This window comes from Vombatus ursinus, unplaced genomic scaffold (assembly GCF_900497805.2).
Source record: "Vombatus ursinus unplaced genomic scaffold, bare-nosed wombat genome assembly UNPS02014786.1, whole genome shotgun sequence".
Taxonomy (NCBI): Eukaryota; Metazoa; Chordata; class Mammalia; order Diprotodontia; family Vombatidae; genus Vombatus; species Vombatus ursinus.
The window spans coordinates 51,157,886-51,175,709 of NW_020954564.1; the positions used below are offsets into that span (position 1 = coordinate 51,157,886).

General features: G+C 37.5%; 1 pseudogene; it reads left to right on the forward strand.

Moving 5' to 3' along the window:
- Positions 1-17,824, forward strand: part of LOC114047270 — a 71,802-nt pseudogene that overhangs the window by 23,663 nt on the left and 30,315 nt on the right.

Below are 17,824 nucleotides of genomic sequence, written 5' to 3' on the forward strand. Positions count from 1 at the left end.
TTTAAGATATTAATCATTTTTATGTATGAGTTTTGTTAAATTACCAATTTTATGTTTTTATAAAGCTGCTCCTAAATATTTTTGCATTACTTTTCATGATAAAATACTAGTGATGTATGAATACCTAACAAGAGTTGAAACCAAAAGAAGTTAGCTTTTTTACTTTAAATAAATTGTTTTTCTTAGAACTAACGTTATACAAGACTCAGTGGAAAGTGTGCTTCTATAAATTTTCTAGTAAAGCCCAATGAACTTCTAGTTTTCTTTAAAAGGACAAAAATGATTTTATATTAAAAATAGAAATCATGAGATATTGATCCAAGATGTTGTGCAGAGAAGACTGAAGGGAACCATCATGAAAACTGGCTAAAAATTCATACCAAAAAAAATTTAAAGCAACCAAATTTAAAATGAGCAAAATAGAAAAAAGAGTGTTAATGTATTTTAAAAATACTGTTGCACATGTGAATTGACTAAAATGCCAGAAGCAATGGAAATAGGAAAAGAAACCATTCAAAGTTATTCCATGAGATGTCTTGAGGTGAGTAAACATTGGCAATGCTAAGAAAACCACCTAATCAAATAAAAGAATTTGAAGGAAGTAAGAAATTAAATAAGAATTGAGAGATATAAAAAATAAGAGTAGATGGAAAAAATAGTAAAAAATCTCAGAAATCTATAGCAGCTAACAGTAGACTTATTTCAGTGGAAAATGGAATTACATCAAATACAGAAATTGGAAATCCAGGCTCATGGAATTATCCAAACTATTGGAAAACACATCCAAGCAACAGACCTGACTTATGTCACAATGTAGAATCTGAATATTACTGACACCTCAGAGAACTTAGAAAAACAAAAGACTCTGGATACTACATTTCAGGAAATTTCCTATTAATTGAATAATGTAGGCATATCAAACTCAACATTTCCAGAACAGAATTCGTTATCCCCCATTCCCATCCCACCCCAAATCCACAGCTCTTCCTAACTTTCCCATTTGTGCCAAAGACACCATCATCCTTCTAGGGAACCAGGTTCACAACCTTAGAATCATTCTCCTTATTTTTCCTCACCCTCCGCATTGGAGCAGTTGCCAAGCCTTATTTGTTTGTACGTCCACAGCTTCTCTCACATCCATCTTCTCTTCACTCACAGGGCCACTATTTTAAAGAGTACACTTCTTATGTGAATTATTGCAGTAGTCTAATTGGGCTTCCTGCCTCTAGTCTTTCTTCTCTAATACATCCTTTACTCAGCTACCAAAGTGATTTTTCTAAAGCACAGGTCTAACTATAATAGTCCCCTATTCAATAAACTCCTATGGTTCCCTATTATTTGCAGGAGCAAATATAAAGTACTCCGTTTGAGATTTAAAGTCCTTCACAACTCATTTCCAGCCTACCTTTCCATCTTTATTATATACTACTACCCTTTATGTGCTCTGTGGGCTAGTTAAACCGGCATTCATACTGTTCCTCATATGTATATATTTTTTTAATCTCCTGTCTCTGTGCCTTTTCATAGATAGCCTCTCATGCTTAGAATGCACTCCCTTCTCACTTCCATTTCACATCCCTAAAGCTTAAAGCTCAGCTTAAACAGCACCATCTATGTGAGGCCTTTATGTTCTCCTCAGCTGCTAGTGCTTGCCCTTGAAATTACCTTGTATTGGTTTTGTATGTATTTTGTATTTATTTTTATGTATATGTCTCCCCCGATAGAATGTAAACTCTCTAAAGGCAGGGACTGTTTCTTTTATTTTTGTATCCCTATCACCTACCACAGTGCCTGGCACATAGTGGATACTGAATAAATGCTTGTTGATTGATTGAAATTGTCAAAGAATATTTTCAGAATTGGTGAAAATAACTAGCTAAATACAAATAGAATAAAAAGGACACTTAAAAAAAGATAAAATCTTTAACAAGTCTAGACACATCATATTTAAACTACAACATTATAATGATAGGGAAAAATACTATCCAATGTCATAAGAAGTGAAGAAATCATTGACCCAGAAATAATAATTAGCATCAGAGTAGACTTTTCAGGAAGAAAAAGCTAATAATGAGGGAAGTGGAGCCCATCATTTACAAAATTAAGATACATAAGCCATGAATCCAATGAAAACATGAAACATGTTTTATATGAAGAAAGTATATGGATATTTGAGAAGCAAATATACTTCAAAAAATAGCTCTGTCTTTGAGCAGTTCTTCAAAAAGCCAACAGGTCACCCTTAAGATACATGCTTTAAAACAAACAAGATACAAAAGGTGATGACAAAATGTGAGACCCCTTAGAACATTATATTGATTGAGTCACTGAAGGTTTCAGAAGAATGTCAGAAAAACAGAGAAAAAGCCTGACTATTAAAGTAAAGGATAATCCCAAATCAAGGCTCCTGTCTTTGATAAAAGGGAAATCCAAGTTAAAGTAACTGTCATAGTTACTAATCTAAGTCCAACAACAACAAAACTTTTAGAGTTCTTCTGTTCAGTTTGGATTAATAGAAATGAGATTAGGAAGTTTTATGTTTTCTTCTGAATGGGTCAGAAAAAGAGTTCAATGTATCAAGGATCTGTAAATTCTTCATCCATTTTATAACCTTTTTATAACTTACAAAATTGTCTTAGAGAGTTACCTAAGTCTCAGAGAAGTTAAGTACTTACTATGACTAAATTTAATAATTCAGCAAACTGCAAGAAACTTAATTCAATAAATATTTAAGTGCTTATCATGAAGTAAGTAGCTGAATTAAGTAGCTTGTTTATGGTCACATAGCTAGAGCTAATAAGTGTCTGAGTCAGGATTTAAACCAAGGGCTTCCTGACTCCCAAGACTAACACCCTACACTACTTCACTCCACATCTCTTTGCCAAAACAAACCTAAGAACTATAACTGAACACAAATTGGCCAAACTCCCCAAATAAAGTACAAAATAGTCACACAATGTTATTAAACAACAACAACATGCTTATGGGAAACATTTAATTCACATATATAGATTTAAAATGGAAGGCTAGTCTAAAATTTACCACGCTGCTGGCAAATCATGAAAAGTACAAGTGACAATAATGATATTGATCAAAATTAAATTCAAACTGGAAAGTAATTTTTAAAAAGTTAATCTAATATACTGTCCTGGAAATTCTTATAAATGATGAAGTGGGATGTAACAATCTTAAATATATGTAAGTACATATACATATATTCCCCTAATAATTCTGCTGCACACTTCACAAAGAAAAACCCAACAGTCTTGCAGGAAGAAATATATTTACATGATTGTACATAGAGATTTCAAAACTTCTTTATCAGTATATGATAAATCTATCAAAAAGATAAGAAATCACAGAGCTAAAGTTGATATGATAGATAAATATATAGAGAGAATTCTGTAGGTTGAACAAATTCCTTTCCAAATTCCAAAAATTCCTTTTTTTCAGCATTTACTAAACTTCTATAAAAGGGGATCATGGGCTAAGCAAATATAGAAAAGCAGAAACAATGTACTGTTTTACATGCCAGGCATAAGCCAGGCAATAAAATTAATAAAGATTCTATGAATGAAGGGTACAGGTCCTTATGGAAATTAAAAATAATCTGTGAAGACTGAGTAAAAGAAAAATTATGGAAACCATACAGATTATGCCAAAGATAATTACATTATAGATAATTGTGTATTACAATATGTGGTATGTAGTCAAAAATGGTACTCAGAAAAATCCATGGTCCTAAAAGTCTATATTAGGAAGAAAAATGAAATTAATTGGGTGTATATTTTTGAAGTTTACAAAAGAAAAGCAAAATAAAAACAAATGTATTGTTGGGAACACGGACTTGTGATGATTTGAGAGAATATTTTGGGAACATGCAGTAAGAGTCACAAAACTTGTTCCTCCCTAGTGATTTCATCACTAACTCTCTAGTATAAAGACATAGAAATGAAAATGAACCTACTGATATAAAAGTATTCATAGCTGTTCTCTATGTAATGGGAAAAATTTGAAAATGTTCAACAATTAAAGAATGACTCGATAAATTGTTATTAATATAAAGCAGTATTATGGTGTTTTAAATATTAACTATGAAGCATACAAAGAAATGTGAACAAATATTAGGTGATTTAGAATGAAATCAGAAGTAGAAATGTATACACAGTGACTAAAACTACTAAATAACAAAGAGAAACAAAACAGAGCTAAAGATAGCAGAACTCTAGAAAGAGTCCTAGAAAGAGCATAGAACAAAAACATTTTCCTGGTCTGTGGTTTGTTTGGTTCTGCCTTCTTAAACTTTTTAGGACAGCAAGTATGTTTATTTGTTTTTGTTATTTTTGTTGTTATTTGTCAAGTTTATAATAAAAATAAAATAAATCACTTTCAGCCACAGCAATTGATGAAATAATCTTCTGAGAATTGTGTGTTGGGTGAAGAAGTACCCAGACTTTAAAAACAAACAAACAGGGGCAGCTAAGTGGCACAGGAGGACCTGAGTTCAAATCCAGTCTCAGACCAAACACTTAACACTTACTAGCTGTGTGACCCTCGGCAAGTCACTTAACCCCGATTGCCTCGCCAAACAAAAAAAAATTAAAAATAAACAAACAAAAAACCAACCAAATCTTTTGTAATAAAACAACGTGATTTAGGAAAAATAACATTTAAGAGCAAAGGAATTAGACAAAGAAATTACAGCCAATCTTCATATTGGTGGGGAAAGTGCTTGAAATTGAAATACTCTTCAATCTTATTTAATTTTTACATAAAGACAATTTGTAATAGGGAACACATTCATGACCAAATTCCTGATACCTAACTTTTTGTAGAAATGACAACAGATGCTATAATTAGCTTAAATGGAATATCAGTATATATCAAGCATTTTAAAGTGTACATAATTCAGCAGACAACACAGTAACATTGAAATGTCACTCAGTATGATACGATGTCAATTATACATCAATTTCCTATCTGTCTTATTTATAATTCCTTCCTTATTTTGTACTGTAGCAAATCAAGAAGACAAGGCTTTATTTAATGGCTTTTGGAGAAGCTGATTTGGTCATGCAGTTTGTTGCTCTTATCACACTGCAAATTTCCCAGGAGTAGCTAGCGCAGCAATTAAGTGATCCTTTTGTTGGTCATTCTGCTGTTTTTGAAAACAGAATGTCTTTCTATTTTATTGAATTTCTATCTCATCGGCACCAAAAACAACTTTATCTTTTACTTTAATGTTAGTCTGGACAGAGCTGCCTTGAAAATGCATGGATCAATCCTTGCTGACACTGATATTTTTCATTTTTTTGATTCATTACCATGTTGCAGATTCATATCTAAAAACATCAAAGCTTTGGTTTTAATGGTAACCAAACTCGAAGGCTACCATCATGAAATAAATCCATAAAAGTCAAGACATTCCATCCATAACCCTGCATGTTGTCCCAAAACACTGGATTATGACTAGAACAATTTTTCCACAATTCCTTTTATCAGCTGTTTTGAAAGGTGGTGGGTGATAAGACTATTCAATTACTGAGGTGGGAGTAAGGGGGAAAGTATGTGTTGATATTATCTCTCTATGTCTTGGGTATTTGTATTTGTATTTATATTTGTACATGTTATTACTATTAAAAATGTTTTTGAAAAATCTTGCTTGATTATGGAAAGGTTTTTATTGGACTTTGACTCAAAGTTATATCTATCTACTCAGTTCTCCTAATGAGTATGAGCCAGGGCAAAGCTGAAGAGACAGAAGTGTAATCGGGGAACTGAGATCATGCTTTAACCAGCACGGGAAGACAAGCCCAAAGATACTTCATGGACCAAGCGATGGTGATTAATTCAGCTAGGAAAATTCAGGTAATAGAATCTGGTTCTGTCAAGAATTGAAATGAGGAGAGGAGTAAATGAGTAGATTTTCAAGGGATCATAGTATATTAATCACAGGGATCCTCCAGATTATGGGGAAAGAACAAGGCCTGAAATCTGAAGGACTAAAATGACTTAATGACTTAGATAAAGATTCTTTCTTGTTTGGGAACCAGAGGAACCAAGAGGAAGAGATTTCCATGTGCATAGTTAATAGTCTATCATGAAATATCCTGTGATTTGGGAAATGATAGTTTCCAGGAAAAAGTTGCATTTTTCATATCTTAGATTTCTATCCCTATAACAGAAAGGTTGAGATGAGCAGCTTCAAGAAAGCTAACACTGAGCTTGGTCAACCAGTTCCATAGCAAAGGAGCTAGAAATAAGCTAACTTGCAAGCATAGAACCTGTTGGAAGGAGATTATGCAAGGGAAAAGAGGAGACTTAAGAATAGTAGACTAAATTCCTGTACTGGGAAAGAGAACTAGGATTAAATCACAAGGAGCTTGCAATTTATAAGCCTTCTCTCCCCTTTTCCTTTTTATTGTGGCCTCTTACACACTCTCCAGTAATGTTTGATGTAAATCTCTCTCTTTTTAAAAGCCCTATGAGGATGATGGGCTGTTTGGGAAAGCAGAGGTGAAAGGAAAAAGAGTGTGTGTGTTGAATTTGGAAGAAGCATCCCAGCCCTTTCCCATGATGACCTGGGACCAGAAACTCAAGAACCAGACAGACTAGATGGTAGCAACTTGAACCCAGCTAATGAGAATAGCCAGTAGTGGGTTTCTGGGCCTACTGATGTAAAGGGAAAAATTATGTGGGCTGCAGCGTGGCCCTTGGATCATGTATTTGACACCTTTGGCTTATACGTATAGTGTTATTTCATGTATCTCTTCTGTGAGGTAGGTAGTGCAAGTCAGCCATTCAATAAGTATTTTTTTTGGTGCCTACTATGTATTAAATACTAGGGATACAAAAAGAGGCAAAAGACAGTCCCTTCCCTCAAGAAGCTCACAATCTAATTGATAAATATTTAAAATGCTTTGTTAAAAAAAATACTGAACATTAATACAACTAATTAATCTTGCTTAGTAACTACATTTAACTTATTTTTCAATGCATAAAATAAGATAATTTTTTATTCTCCCTCTGTCTCCATCAAGAGTCTTTGTCCACTTATGTTTTAATTTGCTTTTCCTCATGTATGGATTTTTTCCTCATTAATGGATCCTCTATTATGCATTTCCCCTTTTGCATGACTTGATAAAGGTGCTTCTTGATTTCTTTATATTCCTTATATTTGTTGAACTTCATTGTATTATGGTATTCCGTTATATTAATGTACCACAATTTACCATTCTCTTATTGTTGGAATTTTATTTCAACTTGGAATTTGCTTCCAGTTTGTTTTTCAATTATCAATTACATATAATGCTGCCATGAAAATCATGAGGTAACTTTTAAAGATTAAGGATGCAATACCACATTCACCAGCTTTCCCCCCACATTTTCCTTGATATTGTTATCCATTTTTCCCCACAGAATTTTAATGTCATATTGTTTACTTCTGCAAAAAAAAGCCTTTTAGTATTCTTGTTAGAAATACAAATTAATTGGACAATTTTAGAATCTCCAGTGTTATGCCAAATAAGTTGGTAAGCATAAGTATCCATGTTTTCTATCTGTTTTTGATGGTGATGTTTCTAATATTTCTCTATTGCATACTATTTTGTGACTTGATTAAAATAAATCCTTTTAAATTGTGTTGAAGAAAAAAATTCACATATATGTTTCAAGTCAAGAATAAATGCTGTGGAGTTTATCGAAGGCTTTTTCTGTATCTATTGATAATAATTTTTGTGTTTTTTATGATTATATATTTTTATGTTGATAATTTTTGTGAATTTGAATCAGGCTTATGCTAGCTATGATGAATAATTTGCTTAATATGTTGGTGCATTCTGATGAATAATTTGCTTAATGTATTAGCGCATTCTGTTAAGTCAAATTGTATTTAGTATTTCATCTATATTCATCAAGGACACTGGTATATAATTTTCGCCCTTTTTTTTTTTTGGCTAGGCAATGGGGTTAAGTGATTTGCCCAGGGTCACACAGCTAGTGAATGTTATGTGTCTGAGGCTGGATTTGAATTCAAGTCCTCCTGACTCCAGGGCTGGTGCTTGTGCCGGTCATGCCGTGCACTCTCCTCCTATAAGGAGCAGGCTGCCAGGGTCATACTTACCAGTCTTCGGTGCCCACTGGGATAAACACAGAGACGAGCCGATCAGGAGGTGCAGACACTCGAGCTTTATTCAGAGGCCATCACAGCAAGGCCAAGCAGGAAAGCCAGAGCAAGAGAGCAGGAGCAAGAGAGAGCGAGCTCCGACCACTACTGTCCCTTAAGTACCTACTTAGCCCCTCCTCCTCAGCCCGCCTACTAGTCATTGATTGTAGGGTCAGATACCGGAAGGGGATGTCTGGGGTAGTGCTGCACCACGGAGAGGACATGACGCAGGAGGCTAGGACCGGATACAGGAAGGAGACGTTTGGGGTTAGTGCATAGACAAAGGGAGAGTATGTGACATAAGAAGTCAGGCCCAGATACTGGGAGGAGGCGTCTGGGGTCAGTGCTACACAAAGGGAAAGTACGTGACCCAAGAAGTCAGGAAGGAGACGTCTGGGGTTGACCTTGCACCTAGGGAGAGGACTAGACAAAGGGAACTTGTTCTCTGCCGTCCCACTCCCACGTGGCACAGCCCCCTGCCTCAGGAGCACGTGCTCCAGCTACTTCCTTGTATCCTGTTCCTTCCCCAGCTTGTCACAGCTCCACATAGCACTGCCCACTGCCTCGGGAGCGTGAGCTCTGGTTACTTCTCCGTATCCAGTTCCCATCCCAGTTCACCACAACTCCGCCTAGCACAGCCCCTGCCTCGGGAGCGTGAGCTCCGGTTACTTCCTAATATCTTGTTCCTACCCCATCTTGCCACAACCTTAACGTGGCAGTAGCCAACATTAGACAATCCCTCACAGGTGCTCTATCCTCTGCACCACCTAACTGCCCCATAATTTTTGTTTTTAAATGTTATGGGCTTGGAATCAGGAAGACTCATCTTCATGAGTTCAGATCTGGTCTTAGATACTTACTAGCTATGTGACCTTGGGTAAGTCACTTAACCCTGTTTGCCTCAGTTTCCTCATCTGTAAAATGAGCTGGAGAAGGCAATGGCAAACCATTTCAGTATCTTTGCCAAGAAAACCCCAAATGGGGTCACAAAAAGTCAGATGCAAGTGAAATGACTGAACAAATCTCTGTTTTAATACAAACACAGTAAGAAAGACCTGAGTTTGAATCCCACCTCGGACATCTACTAGGTGTGTGATCCTGGGCAAAGAATATACCTTCTTTCAGCCTGTTTCCTCAAGGGTAAAATGGGCATCATTCTATCAGTAGCACTCACATCATAAAGTTGTTTCTAGGATCACATGACATGATATATGTTATCAAGTGCTTTACAAATCATAAAATGCCATATCTGTGTCATTTGATGTCATTTTTCTCTCTCCACTTGTGAATAGCTTTTTAAATTAGAGGGATCCTTTGTTCTTGGGAGGTTTGGAAGAATTTCAAAGTGGCAGTGAGTGTAGTGGAAGGCATACTAGCTCTGGAGTCAGAGGATCCAGATTCAAATCTATCACTGACATTTTCTGGGCCTTAGTTCTCTCATCTGTAAAATGAGGAAGTTGGACTATAATACCTCTGAGGTCCTTTCAAGCTCCAAATCTTTGATCCTATGAGTCTATAAATTCAATTGTGAATCTGTCTGGGCCAAGTATATTTCTGTGGGATAATTTTGTGATAACTTATTGTTTCCTCTGAGATTGGTCTATTTAAATGATTAATTTTTCACTTGTAAGTTTTGGTCATTTATATTTTTATAATTAATTATTCCTTTAAATTTTATGCTTTATTAGGATTTAAGTATGTGAAGTGTACCTTAATAATATTATTAATATCTTTTATTATAACTCCTTTTTTGCTTATAATTTTGCTTCACATTTTTCCTTTAAAAATTCAGTTTGCTAATTTTGTTCTTTTGAAAAAACAGTTCCTGGTTTATTTATCAATTTATCAATTTAATTGTCATTTCATTTTTCTATCCCACTTTTGTACTTACTTTTATATGAACACAATACTCCAGGTATTGTCTGACCAAGACAGAGTATGAGATTACTGCTATCCTTCTGGTCCTGGACACTATGTGTAATAAGTAGTAAGCATCCGCTTTAATATTTTTTCCTTTAATTTCTCTCTCCTGTCTTGTTGCTATCTGGAATCATAGCTATAAAGATAGAAGAGAAGTTAGAGGTCATCTGGTCAAATTCCTTAATTTTATAAGTGGGGAAACTGAGGTCCAGAGAGGTTAACTGACTTGCACATGAGTACATAGATGCAGAGCCAGAATTTAAACTCCAGTTCTCTCATTCTAAGTCCATTGCCTTTTCCATGCCACCTTGCTACCTCTGTGTCAGTAATAATGGATATCAGAGCATTCTTACTAATTAATGCAAAATGTAGAAATCAATTTTAGCAAAAAGACTACAGTAATCAATTTTTAAAGTTATAATTATAGCTATCCCTTCCACATTACGACTTTCCTCATCGCGATTTTGATATATCATGGGTCGGCATAAGAAATTAAATGGGAATTTTTGGGGAGTTTTGCAGAAGCCACATGAAGGCCAGCAGATGACACAGAAAAGTTTAGAAACTCAGAAATGTGTAAAATATATGTATAATGTAATATAAACATTATAGAATATCAACATATTTTCTCTTTTAATACCATAAATATACCCAAATTTTACAATAAGGTATTGTAAACACCCCCTAAAAGAAAAAGAAAAAACTCAGACTTCTTCTCTGGTATGAAAGAAAGGCCAAAAAAATTTTACACAGATTTTCCAGATTGTGGGGGCACCGGCCACTCACCCACATGATGTGAAAGGGATAACTGTATTGATTTTATACCAGGCCTATAAAAATGGTTCAAAATTAGGAAAAAAAAATTAGCACAGGTACTCAAATGGATCTGTAAGTAACAATGGAGAAAGGGGCATGCTTGCTTTACCATAGAATCTATTAACCTTTTAAATTATTTTATTATTTATACAGTTTTATATAATTATATATGAGTATAGACATACATATGTGTGTATGCAGCATATACATACATATGTAATACTTCGAAGGGCCCTTCCATGTCCATGCTGTCTGTGGTTTTTAACGTAATTGATAAATAAGTATTCTATGTTGTCATAGATTTTATCTTTATCTCTTGATATAATCATGTAATTAGTTGTTTTGTTATTTATATAATTTTATATAATTATCTATGCTACATCCACAAAGTCCTACTCTGACGTCTTACTATGACATGAAATGTGGAGTGCAGTCAACCCTGGATTCCTGAAAGCTATGCCAGTGGAGGGCAATGTCTGGCAAGTTCTACCATGCTGGAAAGGTTCTGAGTATAGCCCCAGTAATAGACTGAGTCTATTTTTCATGGATCAACCTAACTATTTATGAGAGGCCCATTACTCGTAGGTTGGACACCTTGTGATGAAATTATTTTTGGCCTTGGCAATCCATGAAACAAAAATTTCAAATGACCTTCTGTTTTGTGCAGTTCCCTTTTTTTCTTGCAGTGATAGTAGCAAAGTAGTGGGAAAGGGACAGATGGTGTTCTTTCAGACTATCAACAAATTTCCAGTTTGGCTACTGGTATTCTAAATGTGAAATCCTTGTCCAATGACCAATGGCAAACTTTTGGGAGAATATGGACAAGAGTTGCATAGAATGGGCAGTCATGTATGGATTGTACTTATCATTTAAGGGAACTCCTGTATCAATGAGGCCACCGATCCATTTGAGTATATTAATTGTTTTCTTAATATTGAACCATCTTTACATGCCTGGTATAAATTAATTTTGATTATGAGGTTTTTTTAATCTTACTGTATTCTTCTTGTGAAAAATTTAAATTTTACGTTAATTAGTGAGCTTACTCTACAATTCTTTCTCTGTTTTATCCCTTTTTAGTTTGGATATCGCGTCTTATTTGTCTCATAAAAGGAGTTTGGTAGAATCCATTTTTTCTACTGAAAACAATTAATTTAGTGTAAGTATTAATAGTTTTTAAAACATTTGATAGAATTCACTTACAAGTCCATCTGAACTATTTTTTTTTCCTTTGGTAGTTTGATTTCTCTTCCTGAGATTAGGTGAAGATCTCTGTTTTCTTTATGATTAACTTGGGTATTTTATATTTTTGTAGATACTCATCAATTTCCTTTAAATTCTCATCTTGCTGTCACAAATTTTGTATAATAGTTTTTTTTCTTATTCTCTTTATTTCCTCTCTACCCACTGTGGATTCAGTGTGTGTGTGTGTGTGTGTGTGTGTGTGTGTGTGTGTGTGTGTGTGTGTGAAATTTGGCTTTCTTCTTTGTGATGAAATTAGCTTTTTAAAATTGATTTTGTTAGTATTTTAAAACGTATCTTTTTTTGTTAATCAGATGAATAGCCTTGTGGGGCTGATGAAGGTAGGGATCTCTGGCTCTGTCTCTCTTATTCTCTCCCTTTTTTTTTTTTTTTTTTTAAAGAGCAGTGTATTATCTATGGCTTAGGAACTTTGGGTTCTAGTCCTGGCTCTGCTACTAATTAACAGATACAAGGTATATAGCGGAAGGGATATGCATATACACAAACACCCCCTAATGCCTTTTTTTTTGTTAGTGTACTAAGGAATAGACAGAAGAAAACATCTACATGGGGAATGTAACATGTGGCATAGTAGATATAGTTCTGACCTTTGAGAGCAGGAAGACCTGAGGTCATAATCCTTCCTCAGATGCTTACTAGCTGTATTACCCTGAGCAAGTCACTTAACCTTTTTCAGCCTCAGTTTTCCTATCTGTAAAGTGGGAATAGTAATAGTACCTACCTTACAAACATGTTGTGAGGGTCAAATGAGATGACATACATAAAGCACTTTGCAAACCTTAAAGGGCTCTCTAAATATTATCATCAAGGTTTGTCTGCTTTGAATCTTTTTCTGCAAATAGTCCAAAATGCTTAAAGGCACCAAATCTACTCGTTTTGATAATTGCAACCAAAACCAGTCTTTCCTCTGCCTTAAATGTCCTCTGTAATGTCAACTGGGGCATGGTCTGCATGGTGATGCAGTGCAGCCCTGCTGTGGTAGTTTAGTTGTTCTTCTATGCCTTAGTGATGACCCGACTAGTTGCTATCTGCTGTGCTGCCCTCCCTGGCTATGGTGCTGATAGTTTCTCTAAGAACACTGTTAAATATTTTGGCCTCTTTTCAGTTATAATCCAAACTCCACTTAAACAGTAGAACAATAAGTGAAGGTCATTTTAAAACATGAAATAATTGTATTCATATCAGGGGAATAACCACCTATATGTAGACAGAGGGATATTCATACACTGTGTTTCTTCTACCAGAATTATATCAGGTTTTAGTAAATCTAAAGATTGAAGTTATTAAAGGTAGATTTTTTTTTCCCCTCACAACGTCAAGGGATCTGTTGAGAGGTGGCTTTAAAAATAAGAATGTGAGAATGGGAATATGGGGTAAGATCTGATGTAGGGGCAGCACAGGATATATCCTTACTGTCAAATTCAAAAGGTTAGGGCTCTAATTTTCTAGTTTTTAAAAATCACCTACTATGGATCTGTCAGCCATATATTTATCTGTTCTTGAGCATACAGATATTTTCATTCTCTAAGGGCAATAGGTGCTACATAAATTAGTGCTTTTTGTCCAAAAATTACTTCTCTCCATCTTCAAAGTTATAATAACTGATAATAATAGCTTACATTTATTTAATGCTTACTATGTGCCAGGCACTTTTATTATCCCCCTTTTACAGATGAAGGAGCTGAGGCAAACAGAAGTTAAGTAACTTTCCCAAAGTCACACAGCTAGTAAGCATCCAAAGCCAGATTTCAAAGTAGGTCTTCCTGACTTCAGGCCTGGTAGAGTCTGTATCAGCTAACTAGTTCACTAAGCCTTGGTGAACAAGTTCATATTCAACGTATATATACCCTTCATGATTTTGTAGATGTTAGTATGACCCCTTCTCTGCCCTGTGTAGTTCCAAGTGAAGGGTTCTAATCATTTGATTATCAATTTATACAACTGCATCCTCATCCTCTTGATCACTGTTAAGTTCCCATTTTCTGAGACTGCTCCAGCTCTGACATGTGAGTGATATGTTGATCAGAACTGCACTTGGTTGTCTGGGTGCGTATGAACCATGGATTTTTGCAAAGGTAGAGAAATGTTTTCTATTTTGCTTCCATTTTTTTTTGGCCCCAAAATGCCCACGGATTTGTGGTAACCATTGGGTGCAGGACTTCAGAGAGCAATTTACAAATAGTTTGGTTCTTTCCCTGGTTCATGTCAGAGCAAGGTACGCATCGTCCTATCGGTAGGTTGTAATTATTTTCCTCTGGTTGAATTATCTTGTATTTACCCACAATGAAACTCATCTGCCACCTCTTTATCTGCTCACAATGTCCAAAGATTCTCCTGCAGCTTATCCCCGTGGAGTTGGCATCTCGGTGCCTAGAAGAGCTCAGTGACTGCTGCAGGCTTGAATATTTTATGATGTTCTCCACTTCCCACTTTCCGGTCATTTATAACAATGTTAAATGTCAAATCCTAGCCCTGGGTACCGCAGCATGAACACTTTTCCATTCAAAGTGGTCTCAGTATTTTGACTTTTCCCCCCCAGTCTTTAAATCAGTTTCCTCTCCACCCTAGCGTATTCTATGCCCCCCTTCCGAATTAGTGACCCCCAGTCTTTTAAAAAACTAAACTCTGACACGGAAACCTCGTCGAGTATTTTGAAAGTCCAAATGAATCATTCAATTCAATTCCGCAAATATTTATTAAGCGCTTATGCAGCGTGCAAAGCATACAAAGAAACCAGTTCTGCCCTCAAGGAGTTTGTTTTCCGTAGGGAGGACCGGCGTACACCGGAGTAAGCTTTGTACTGGTGATTCGGTGAGCGTCACAAGGGCAATTCTGGGGTTTCCAGGAACAGGAGGTATTTGACCCGCGCCTGAATGGACGGAAGTCAAATTGAGCGGTCGTTAGCCTCAGGGGAAGGGGCTGGGGGGGAGTGGTTGAGCGACAGTGTAGGATAGCTAGAGTCTCCGTCCTTTTTCTACTGACAGCTTAGCTCTTGTCACAGCCATGCTGCAGGCAGAGACATAGGGTTAGTCTTCCCCGTGCTGGGGAGGAATCAAACTTGACGCTGCTTGCGAACGCGCTGCACTTTTGGGTGACCAGTCACGAGAGCTCTTGGCTCCGAGTCATTCTGGGAGTTGTAGTTCTGAGGCCTGGGCGCAGGCGCACTTCACAGCCGGGCCTGAAGATGCGTGCGCAGTATCAACGCCATCATTGATTGTTTGGCCCTGAACCAGCTGCTTAGCGGAGGTCAGGCCAGGCTCGGGACTCAGTTCCAGGTATTTAGTGACCAGGCCCGTTCCCAGCTGCCGAACCCGAGCTGGGCGGATCTGGGAGGGGCCGGGGGCCGGGCTTGTAAGCAGGCTAGTACCACCCCTGTCAGGGGCGGGGCAAGGGGCGGGCTTATCCTCTGCGAAGCCACTGGGGGACTGCGGGGGGGGGGTTCCCTTCTGTGCGTGCGTGCGTATTTGTGTATGTATGTATGTGTGTGTGTATGTGTGTGTGCACGTGTGTGTGCGCTTCAGTGCTTGTGAGTGCGTGCTGTCGAGAGACACCTTGTGGTTGTGCCTAAGCCTGAGTTCTGTGCAAAGAACCCGCGGGTTGTGTGAAGCACCAGCGGTGTGTCTTCTCCGTGGAAAGAGTCTGCCCATCATGTGCCGTGTGTGTGTGTGTGTGTGTGTGTGTGTGTGTGTGTATGTATAGAACTTGCAGTGGCTGTGTCTGTGAGACGCACCAATGTGCGTCTGTACAAAACACCCAACAAAGTGCCTTATCTGTGAGTGATGAACTATGTGTGTGTGTATATTTGAAGAACTCCCAGTTTGTGAAGAATCCATAGAATGTCTGTGTGTCTGTGTCAGTATGTATGTTTGTATGAAAAACACAGTACATTTTGTGCCCTGGTGTGTGAAGAACCCGTAATAGGTCTTTGTGTTCTGAAGCTGTGTGCATCTGTTTGTGAAGAAACTGCAGAAAGAGAGAGAGAAGTGTGTGTGCAAAGAATCTCATGTGTGTGTCTGTATATATGGAGAAACTTCACAATGCATCTGTGTCAAAAGCCCCACAGTGTGATCATAGCTGTGCCTGTTTGGGTGTCTGCATGAAGAACTTGCAGTGAATGTGTTGTGAAAAATCTACAGTGTGTCTATTTCTGAAGAATCCACCTTGTATGTGTGAATGTGTAAAGAATTTGTCTTCTAAAGCAGGCTTTGTGTGTCTTTCTATATGTGAAGAACCCTTTGGATGTGTCTCTTTGAAGAGATCAGAGTATCTATTTTATGTGAGTGAGGAATTCACAGTTGTGTGTGTGTGCCCATCTGTGTAGTTGAGAGACAGCCTGTGGTAGTGTGTAAGTGAAGAAAACTGTGTCTGTGTGAAGAATCTACGGGGTGTGTGAAGCACCTGCAGTGTGTCTCCTCTGTCTTTGTGAAGAGCCTGCCCTTAGTGTGTGTGTGTGTGTGTGTGTGTGTGTGTAAAGAACTTGCAGTGGCTGAATGTCTTTGTATGTGAGACTTGTAATGTATGTGTATGTATGAAACACCCACAAAGTGTCTTATCCACAAGTGAAGAACTGTGTGTGTAGAAGAACTCCCAGTTTGTGAAGAACCCCTACAGTGTGTGCGTGTGTGTGTGTGTGTGTGTGTGTGAAGAATCCATAGTATGTCTGGGTGTGTGTCTGTGTCAGTATGTGTGTTTGTTATGAAGAATACACAGTGCATTGTGTACCTCTGTGTGTGAAGAACCTGTAATATGTCTTTGTGTTCTAAAGCTGTGTGCATCTGTTTGTGAAGAACCTGCGGAGGATGTGTGTGTGTGTGTGTGTGTGTGTGTGTGTGTATATGGGGAAACCTCACAATGTATGAGGTGGAAAGCCCCAGTGACTGTCTATGCCTGTTTTTGTGTCTGTGAAGAACTCAAAGTGTATTTGTGTGTGAAGAACTTGCAGTGAATGTATGTTGTGAAGAATCTGTTGTGTGCCTGTGTTCTGAAGAACCCACCTTGTGTGTGTGAATGTGGGAAGAGCCTGTCTCCTAAAGCCAGCCATTGTGGGTCTGTCTATGTATAGAACCCTTCAGGGGTGTCTGTCTGAAGAACTTGAAGTATCTGTTTTATGTGAGTGAAGAATTCATTGTGTATGTGTCTTAAGTAAAGAAACTCTAGTGTATCTGTGTAAGGGTGTAAAGAGCATACCCAGCGTGGACAGCCCATTGTGTGACTGTGTGTAAAGAACACGTGTGTGTGTGTGTGTGTGTGTGAATTCACAGTATATCTGAGGTGAAGAATTTTCAGCATGTCTGAGTGAAGTGCTCGTATGTCTGTGGTAGAGCGAAGAACCTCCAGTGTGTCTTTGTGTGTGCAGAGAATCCACACTATGCCTGTGTGTGTATATGAAGAACCCATTGTGTGCATGTACAACAAATGAAGAACCTGGAGTATGTCTGTCTCTGTTTATGAAGAACCCTCATTGTGTCTGGGCGTGTGTGATCCTGTGTGATCCTGCGTGTGTGAGAAGATCTTGTAGTGTGTGACTTTGTCCTTGTTGCTGTAAAGAACCCAGGAGCCCGCAGTGTGTCTTTTTCTATGAAGAACCCAAGAACCTTCATTGTGTCTGGGCGTGTGTGATCCTGTGTGATCCTGGGTGTGTGAGAAGATCTTGTAGTGTGT